Raw genomic sequence first — 10,641 nt, 5'->3', positions numbered from 1 at the left:
TTTTTCCTTTTTGTGATTACTATGCAAATATTGTTAGGCAAGAAAAAAAATTGCCCTTCTTTGTAATTTTACTACTATTTTCATTTTGAATTTATAATTTTAATTTTTTTCCTATGATTTTGCAAAATATCGGAGATGATTTAGCTCTCTCTCTCTCTCTCTCTCTCTCTCTCTCTCTCTATATATATATATATATATATATATATATTTGAGAAATAATTGAAAACTCCCAACACGTTACTAATTTCCTCAAATCACGATACTCAAGGCACATGTTGGAGAATAAAGTATTTAAAAATATTTAATATTATGTATGTGGCTGAATTATGGTATGTATTTAAGTATCAAATATGAAATATGAGATTATATTCTCAATCCTCGTTGCGAGGGATATAAGATTAAATATTTATTTGTCAAAATTAAAGCTAAGATAAAAGTGAGAAATTGATACTCAAAGTGTGTTTTAAAATACATTTTTTTAAGGAAAATAAAGTGTGTTTATGTATGATAATGCACTTATAAGAGTCTCATTGGAATTGAATCTTCTCGAGAAGTAGTCTCAAATCTACTTTATCTCTCTAGTGTGGCTTTTTTCTCTAAACTAGAATTCCAAATCCTTTTCTTTTTTTGCCTCAATCTGCCGCCCCTTCCCCTTGGCGTCTTCGGCGCCGAGGTCGCGACTGAGAAGGGGAGCATGCTCGTCCTGCTCAAATTTCTTTTTTCCTCTTTGCTTCCTCTGTTTTCTCATATCAAAGCTCACCCATTTTTGCTCCGATGAGCCTCGCCGTGGATTTATGATGATCAAGATAAGCTATGGCTCATTCCAATAGAAGCGTCGTTATTTTTCGTTGCGAGGAGAAGGCTGAGAGTCGCTCTTTCAATCTTGAATTGGTGCTTCGTCTTCCGTGGGGACTAGTCTTAGGAGGCGAAAGATTTTCTGACAAGCCTCGTCGATGACGAGTTGTGATTTATGCAGCCTCTCAGGTTTTTATCATTGATAGGAGGCGTCGACATCTTCGCTGCACTTAGGAGTCCGAGTGCTCTTCGCAAGATTTTGCAGGTCTCCATTTCCGGGTGGACTCGTTGCCGGTGGGCTCATCGCCGGAGGCAAGGAGGTTCTGCGATGAAGATCGGGTACGCCATGGCTTGCTCTACGCTTCATGAATGTGGTGGAATTTGGAAACAGAGTTGACGGGGATGAGTGGAGGTCGGAATTGAGACCTTTTTTTGTAGCTATGTTATGTTAGATTTGTATTTGTACCACTTTTAGAGTGGATTTGGTGCACCTCAGATTAGTTAGCCAAATGTGAGTTCAGGTTTTTGAGTGCTCTTAAAAAAAATTAAAAATAATTGGAGCGACAAGGTTTAGCTAGTCTTTCGCCATTTCGGAGTCTCTCGAGTGGTCGAGGTTGGCAAATGAGCCGAGATCATGGCTGTTTTAATGTCAGTGGTTTCTTGCTTACTCAGGAATATGCAAAAGATCCAATTTGTATGGGACTGAGGGAGTTCTTGACGAGAGTTTACATTCCGGTCAAAGTAGACCCTTATCTTCTTTGTTTGCTTTGTCCGTCTTCTGCTTCTCATTTTATTTCGGGACATATCTTTGTTAATGAGGTACTGTCCTCTGTTCGGGATCTTTGTATGACCGAAGTCATTTATGTTTGATTATGAGAAAATTCAGATGAAAAAAAATAGTTCCATATGGAAAAGATACCAGGACTTTGTAGTGTTAATACAAGGAAAAAAAATGCATAATTCTATGGGCTCTCATGTTGTCAATGTTGCCCACAAGAAGAGTTTTAGTCTTTACTTTAGTACATTTGATGTAATAAAGTCTCACGAAGACTCTTGCTTGTAATTTCTTATTCATTAATAAAAAGTTGAAACGTTCATTCATTATTCCTTGTGTGAAGCTTTATGATAAAACCTTAGTCTTTAGTCCATAAACAAACCTAACAACACATGAAGAGACAAATGTAGATTTGCATGAACAAACTATTCATGGTTTGCTTAAAACGATATATTCGCAATCTAAGGGTCAAATGACTATTGACCTCAGTACGATTGTTAAGAGAATCTATGATGTCTGGTTATGGGACATTGAGAGTTGGAGACTCTATAGTTCTTCTAGGTATCTTCCGAAGGTACTGAATTGACCAGTGCACTTCTAGAGACAAGATAAGAACAAACCATTTAACCTCTTATGTCTCGAAGTCACTACGTATGAATTGCATCATGCTTACCTAAATCCTGAAATGAGACATGCCATTTCACAGCTTACGTATTCTCATTTGAGAAAGTCCGAGTTCGGACTCACTGTGTGATTCTAAACAGGACCTATTGCTGAAGTTAGTATTATCCCGTATTATCCCGCTACTTGAATTTTCACGCCGGTAAACAGTCTTCATGTTCTTCGCGTTCTTCGTATTCTTCGGGTTGGATCAACATGTATTATATGGTACATTCTAAACGCTTATAACAAACCCATGGAGGTTATGAGTGGTTTCAATTCAAATGTTAACTTGTGTGGATCAAATTGTACTAATGAGGATGTGCACTTACGGTTATGTTTTGTAACCGACCTAGTTTGCCTATAAAAATGGGCTTAAGATCTCATTCTTTTTTTTTTTAACTGTCTTAAGTTCTCATTCGAAACATAGCTTTCTCTGCTCTTCCAAAATTGACTTGTTTTCTCTTGTAGTCCGGTGGAAATTCTGATATTTAATTCTTGTTCGCTGAAGACGAGCCGTGTGGTGCAAATCTGACCTTGTCAGTAGTTGTATCATGGGAATTGGTTGCTCTCTGAATGACCAATAACACTTTAAAAAGACTGTCCAACAGTCTTCGGCTTCCTTTCTATCTTCGTCTTTACCGGTAGAGATTTTATACCAATTATTTTGTATTTCCTTAATTTGTTTATCTATTTATCTTCTTATTAGTTATGAAAATATTTTGCTTGTAATCATTATTTCTCTGAATATTATCCGAGCAATATTTTCTAACAATGCATAGGGTATAGGTCACAAAAGCCAATGGTTTCAGGCTTTCAGCTAAAAACCTAACTCTTGACATCTTTTATATCAAATATAAAGTTCGATCTAATTCTAATTATAAACAAAACAAAACCTAACATAATCTTTATATAAACGGCCAAATGGATTCAGCTAAAAACCTAACTCTTTACATCTTTTATATCAATTATAAAGTCGATCTAATTAACTATAAACATTGATAATGATAATGATTTGACTTTTGCCAGTGACACATCATATTCGGATTCTTCATTGATAATGATTTGAATATGATTAGCCATGTAATACTAATATACTATGTTACATCTCGACGTATTCCTGTCAAAGGTTGAATAGTTTCTAAATTAATGGTTAAAAAAATCATAAAGATGATCGTACACGCAGCCCGGTAATTAAAAATCACAAAACCAACCAATTACTTCACAGTTCTTACTTGAACTTTTGGAGAGTGACGATGCAATAGAATACGAGGTGCAAAGTGCACTGATTCCATAGATCCTGGGTGCCGGTACTGCCATGTAATAGTTAAATATTACTCTTGAGGTTAAAGTACTTAATAAAATAATAAATGCCTTTATTACTAAACCAGTGATTCTCGTTGGCCGCTTTTAGAAGTAAAATAATAATGTAGCCAGAGAAAAAGTACGCTCGAATTAAATCCAGTTATGTCCATTATGATTCCCTACACTTATGGTGTAGCCTAATTTTTTTTTCTTTTTTTTTTTGTATAATTTTTTTTTTAATCTTACATTCGTGCCATTTGAACTAAAAATTTCCATCTAAAATTGAACGAAAGACTTAGCTTTGATATTTTTAGTACTTTTTTTACATTTATTTTTTGCTCGAAAGCTTTGCTCACATTTAGTTTCCAAACAAAATGGCTCTCGTGTTTTTCTTTTCCTTTACAATTTTGTTTACCTTATATTTTCAATATTTTGAATGCTGACGGTTATCTACCTTCACTCAAGAAAAAAACGTAATAATCATTGTGTTGATAGTACACCAGTTGTCTCGTGAAAAATACTTGATTCCGAGCACACAGTCTCAAAAACTCCAAGTTTCTAAGTCGGATTATCTCTAAATATAGACGAATCTAATAAAAGAGATAAAGTAAATTAAAGTGATGAACGATTGGTGAAGCTCATGACTTGTGCTTGTATATGCGAAAAGTGAAATTGTCTCATTTCTGCAATGTCCTCATGTATTTGTAGTATTTGAGGGTCGAGTACGTGGGGTGATCAATCCCACGTCTCTGACAGTTATTGGATAACCACAACTAGAACGTGTGTAGTTGGTGGTTATTTTCTCGAGTGCTCGAAATAACAGTCGAGCTGTGCGTTTTACTTAACTTCTTATTTATTTACACGTGTTCCGTTTGTTTGATTAGTCTTTGACCAACCCGTTTCTCTTCTCTCCGAAGTTCTGCTCGGTAGGATTCATTATTGCCTTATGAACGAGTCGTTCTTTAACTTATATTGATCTCTCTCGAGCTTATTTGACTCGGGTTCGGTGTTGGATTCTTACTATGCTCGGAACATTTGAGCTCTTTTTCGAAATATGCGAATTACATGAGTATCATCTATCTAACTAATCTTATTATCCTCGATATCAATGTGAGTATATGGTAGTCTACTCTTAACTCTCGAGTCTAAAACTTATAAAAAAAACAAAAATTTAAAAAGTCGCAAGTCTAATAGAACTAGTTAGTGCAATATGAATCATCACACCCTATGACAAAGCTTCGATTATTAACTAATCAACTACAGTTTGAAGCAGAGCTTATCAAGTTTATAATAATAAAAAATTATGATTGTAATAAAAAAGAAGGGTCACCATCGACACTTTCGTCTAATTTCACCTTCTCTTTTTATAATCCAAATTCAAGATCATACATAATATACTGAGGAATCTTCTCTAAATATTTAAGCCGCGGACGCATGCTGATATGACACGTACGTACTCGTTAAATAATAGTGGCGGCATAAAAAAAAAGACTATGTAGCGCATAATAAACAACGTTGTAATACATGCATGTTCATAAAGAAAATAAATGTGGAACAACGTGGAGTGAGACGAGAGAAAACTGGGACTTGGACTCGTTTTCAGCTCTCTCCTCAAAATATTTAATATTTATAATAAAGTAGAAGAGTATTCTGTCATTGCATGTAACTGTAAGCTTAAGGGTTTATATATATGTGTGTGTGATAAGCATTGTTATTAATTAATTAAGTATCTTATTAAAATTGGTATTAAACTATGTTACTCTGATTAATCTTGTCAAATTTACGACACGTATCATGGGTTAATCATACACGTATCATGGTATTAAACTATGTTACTCTGATTAATCTTGTCAAATTGTAGAACACGTATCATGGATTAATCATATATATATATATATATATATATATATATATATATATATATAATTAATCCAGCTGTTTTATCGTGTATTTATAGAGCTTTAAGCCGAATACGCGGGTTGATCAGACCCATATTTTGTCGGTTTTTGCATAACCATTTCTTAACGTGTATAGTGGGTGATTCTTTCCTCGTATGAGCATTATAACCGGTGAAGAGTGCCTTTTACTTAAGTTTTATTTATGGTGACATGTTTTATTGTTTGACTAGTCTTTGACCTATGAGGTTCTCTTTTGTTCGAAGTTATGCTCGGTAAGGTTCGTTCTTACTTTATGAACGAGTGGTTGCTCGTTTTATTTGTCCCTAGAGTCTAGTTTACTCTGGCTCAGTGCTAGATTTTTGCGATTCTCGGTGCACACGAGCACTTTGCTCGGACTGTACAAATTATGCGAGTAACGACCTTGCTCCACTGGTTTAACGCCCAAAGAAAAAAAAATCATTTCTAGTGTTTGAGATTAAAATCTATAAAATTGAAATAAAACCACTCCAATAAAAAAAAATGGATGGTATTAATACTAAAACCATATCTAAATCTGGATTATCGAAAAATGAAACTAACAAAAAACAAAAGTCTCTATTGGAGACAAGGTCTTCTAGCTTACTGGATAAAATAAAATTAAGAACCTTTAATTGGCAACAAACTCGTCGCTTTACGTTGAACTACCACTAACTTTTTTTATCTTTCCTCTCACATCTCTCGTCATCATCATTCTCTCTCTTATTTTTATTTTTTTTATATTTGTATATTTCTTCACAAATATCACTTTATATATTCCCTTGCACACTCTTAAAACTAATTTTCTTTTTTTATATCTTAAATTTACCAATATAACGTATTTGTGTAAAAAAAAATTAATTCGATTTCTTAACTAATTATTTCTTAATAAACTTTACTATTATTTAATTAATAATAACAAATATACTTTATTAATATACAATATTCTGCGATTGTTCCAGGTAGCAACGACTAAGGAGACGCGTCAAGCGTGACATGATCTGCGGATAATGGCATGTGATGATGAGAGTCAATCGCATTATATTACAATTTCTGTACCCAAAAAAAAAGTTCATAACTAAATAAATAATATGGGTTGTCACTCAAAATGTTCATTATTGTATGTGTGATAGAATTTGTATGGTTCACATAAAGATAAACATGTGACTTTTAATTAATCAGCCGTCTCTCTCAATTATAAAAATAATAGCCATGATAATTCTTACCAAGGTGTTTATATTTTATTCCAGATTAATTCATCAAAATGAAAACACAGATGTTATTCCTTTCCGTTTAGAATAGTTGAGCAGCAAATTATTTCTAAATACCATCAATATGGAATCTTCTCATTATAAGACATTTTCATTTATAACTATTTATTTATTTATCTGCTAAGAATTTTTAAGACTCGATTATTACGCACACTAATTAAAAAAAAAAATGAAAACTCTATAAGTATATAGAAAACAGAAATTTCAAACTAATTTATTAGTAAATTAGTCACTAGCTCATACACAATTTTCTCTTGTTCTTTTTTTTTTTTTTTTTTTTTTTTAATTTCAGAGTTCAAGATTATTTGTTGTTTGCACCATCCAATCTTTTATTAATCTGATTTTTAGTATCATTCTTAAGATAATTTGAGCTTTAATTCGTGATTTTTTTTTTTTTGGAGTATCTAAGTCAGTTAAGGTACCTAAAATATCATTTACAACAGGTGAGTGGTACGTAAAAGACGTAACCTACAAATTAATTATTGTGGTTGTGTGTGATCAACTCTTCATTTTCATTTGCAATTAGTATAGAATTCTTTGTAGAGCTTCATTAATTTCTTGTTATTTTTATTATTTTTCAATCAACATATTCTCACGAAGAGTCTTTGTGGGGGAAAAACAATACAAATATATCAATGACGTATTAATCTCATATAAATGTTCAAATTTTAGTTGACCAAGATGGATTAATTTTTTTTGCTTTTATTATATATATATATATATATATATATATCAAGAATACAAGAGGGACATTCAAGAATCTAACATACATAATTTTGAAACGTAGATGATACCCGAGCTAGTTAGGCGGAGGACGACCATAATATTGCTGCGAGAAACGTAAGAGCTATATTTAAAAGGAGAATACGAAAATATGCGATTACCGGGTCAATGATAAGAGGAACACAGTCGCGTTTTATAGCGGTTGCCAAGTTTTTACAATCTATCTACATTACCACCAAAGGTACTTAGTTAATTCTTGCCAATCGCAAGCCTTCTCTAAGCTCTACGCACTAAGAACATATTTAATGGTAAGCTAAATGTCATATTAGCTTATCATGTCACATAATTCTCATTGGTTAAAAAAAATTGGGGCTCATTATTTGCTAAGCTACTGATTAAACAATTTGCTTTATAGAGCTATTTTGCTAAGCTAAATCAATAGTTAATATATATGCAAAACAATGGTTAAGCAAGTAGTTTAGAACTTTTGTTATTTACTAGCAAGTCTCTCCAATTGTTTAGCAAATGATCATTAAAGATGCTCTAATGATTCCGCCGTGAGTGGGTTCGTACACCGCCGTATGCATATTAGTAATTAATTATAACTAATTAACTTCTCACATTACTCTTAGGCAATGTACAATAGTTAATATTTTTTTTAATCTCTAGTAGATATGTATTGGTCAAAACGAATAAATGGTGTGGTGCTGTAATCAAAACGTACTCGTGACAATAACAATAATGTTCTGAGTATTTTTTTTTTAAATTGCTTTATTAATGACATTTAATACAAAAACATTTTGATTTACGTTTCATTTCAATGGGTTAGTTAATGACATATTTAATTTCTACGTTTTCAATATAAAAAAATTCCATTTCAATTTTGAAGATATTATTTGAGTTAATGTTTTACAATTAACGATGCTTTAGCTTTTTTTTTTTTAATAATTGCACGAAACTTCCATTAGAAAATGAGTAAAATACCCATTGATACAGAAGAATAATATCTTAAACACAACTCGAACTTAGGTCGGAAAGAAACTAACACTTAGTACATGTGTTCGCTCATCTTGTGCACACTTCCGTCAAGAGGAGAGATATGAAGCACATTAAAATTCTAACACTCATTTGGCTCTTTCAATAAACCCACAATGGTTAGTGGAGAGTTCCACCCAACCGCAGTCCGATGACCATGAAAAAGATAATTTTTCAATCTGTATAGACAAAACTCTAACAGGAAGTCCAAAATGGGAAGGTGGAAAATGGCTAATCTATTTCCAATAAAAAAAAAAAAAAATCAGACAAACACCAAAATAAAAAGTACATTCAATTTCCAAAACAGGAAAATAAAAAAATCAGACTCAAAACTATAACGCAAGTTAATGAGATCTCTCTTATACCCAATGCATAGCATCAAATTCTAACCCACACAACAACAAAACTCACACCGCAGATCTTGGCATGCTAGGGCTTGACCTCATGGACGGCGGGAGTGACAGACTGAACGGCAACGGCTCCGTCAATGAGAATCAGATCTGCCGAAGATCGAGTAGGATCCATAAATAGATCAGAAAATTCAGATCTGGTCGTCAACTGAGCAGCCCTGCAAAATCCATCGTCGCCAAAGACTCCAACACCACCAACGACGAAAGAGATCAAGCGTCTTCAGTACAGCACATCCGGCAAAGTCGAAGCAAGTCGGCGAACTCCAGAACCGACGTAGGAATCCTATGGAGGCGAGGATGAAAAAAGAGAGCTTCAATAGATAGACGAGAGATCCTTCAATCCTCCCCCTCGGGCCGGAGCCGACCAACGCCGGCGTCCGTCTCCCAGGTGGGAAGTGACAAAAGCTTCAAAGAGAGACTATGAGTTTTTCCCAAATCTGGAGAGGCGGCTAGGTTTTATTTATTTTTTATTTTTTTATTTTTTTTATAGACCGTTGATAATGAATGTACTTCGTAGTTTTTATTAACGATGCTTTAGTTTTTTTGACCGTTTTTTATACCGACTTTAATTTTTGTTTTTTTAGTTTACATAAGAAAAGTATTGGTTATAGCCTCCCTAGAAAGAAAAAAAAATTCTTAGCGCCTTAATTTCGTATCTGATGAGAAGGTAACATAAATATGGATGCAACTTTCAAGTTCATCTTGGTAATTCAGATTTGGTAAAGTCCGATAACAGCGTCGTCATCGGTTACGAACAGGAAGACCAAATTCAGAGAGCATCATCTTTGAAGGGGACAACAAAATAATTATAAACATCCCCAGAGCAAGTTTTAACTGGCCTTTGAAACATTTATTTATTTTTTTTTTAAAAATTTATCAGATTTTATCTTCTACGAGTTGTTTAAAATTATGTTTGCTTAGTGGGCTAGAAATTTGAATGTAACTGCCCATGAACAAGCCAATGGGCTTTTAAAACTCAAATTAAGCATTAGATGTTCTCTGTTTTCGTCTTTAGCTTGATGGAATGAAAAATACCAATCTAATAAAATTAACATACAACTTGAGGTATGATTGTATGAATATCCGGGTAGAAAAAAAAAACAGAAATTCAATTTCTAAGAATATATACAAAAGAGCTCTGAATCCAATTTTAACTTTGTATAATCACCATAATTAGTCTCAACTCAATATATTTTTAATAAGTTACCGGAACAAATACTATAAATACTATAAATACGTGCCGAAATAGATAAAATTAAACCGAAATAGACGTATTATTGCAGACTTGAAAATAAGCCAAAATTCAGCATAGCAGTAGACTACTATGTATTCCATACAGAAATTCAACTAGAAATTCGTTCCACGTCATAAATGTCATTAATTTATTGATCATTAATTAAATATCGTCTTTTATGCAGCAGCAAGCTGGGACGTTAGATCCTAATTTGGGAACGCATAAAACAGCTGCGTCGTTGTAATCGGCTTTCTTGCAAATCGGACGGCATTGCTCTTTGTTCTTGCATGTCCCAGGCATAAATACGCATTCTGCTCCTTTCGTCTTTTCAACCCCTAAAATAAAAAAAAAATAATATTAAAAAATAACAAATTATAATATATAGCACCTTAGTATGTATATGTACGACATAGATAAATAACGGATAAAATAAGATGCTACGCTAAATTTTTTGTTGAGTGTTTGTTCATGCAACTAGATATATAATAACTAGTTGAGATAATATTTAGAAATATCCATG

Source organism: Urtica dioica, chromosome 7 (genome assembly GCF_054948205.1).
Source record: "Urtica dioica subsp. dioica isolate 48M chromosome 7, U.dioica_male_clone48M_v1_H2, whole genome shotgun sequence".
NCBI classification, from domain to species: domain Eukaryota; kingdom Viridiplantae; phylum Streptophyta; class Magnoliopsida; order Rosales; family Urticaceae; genus Urtica; species Urtica dioica.
The sequence above is the reverse complement of the archived record's forward strand: the minus strand, read 5'-3'. Positions refer to the sequence as shown.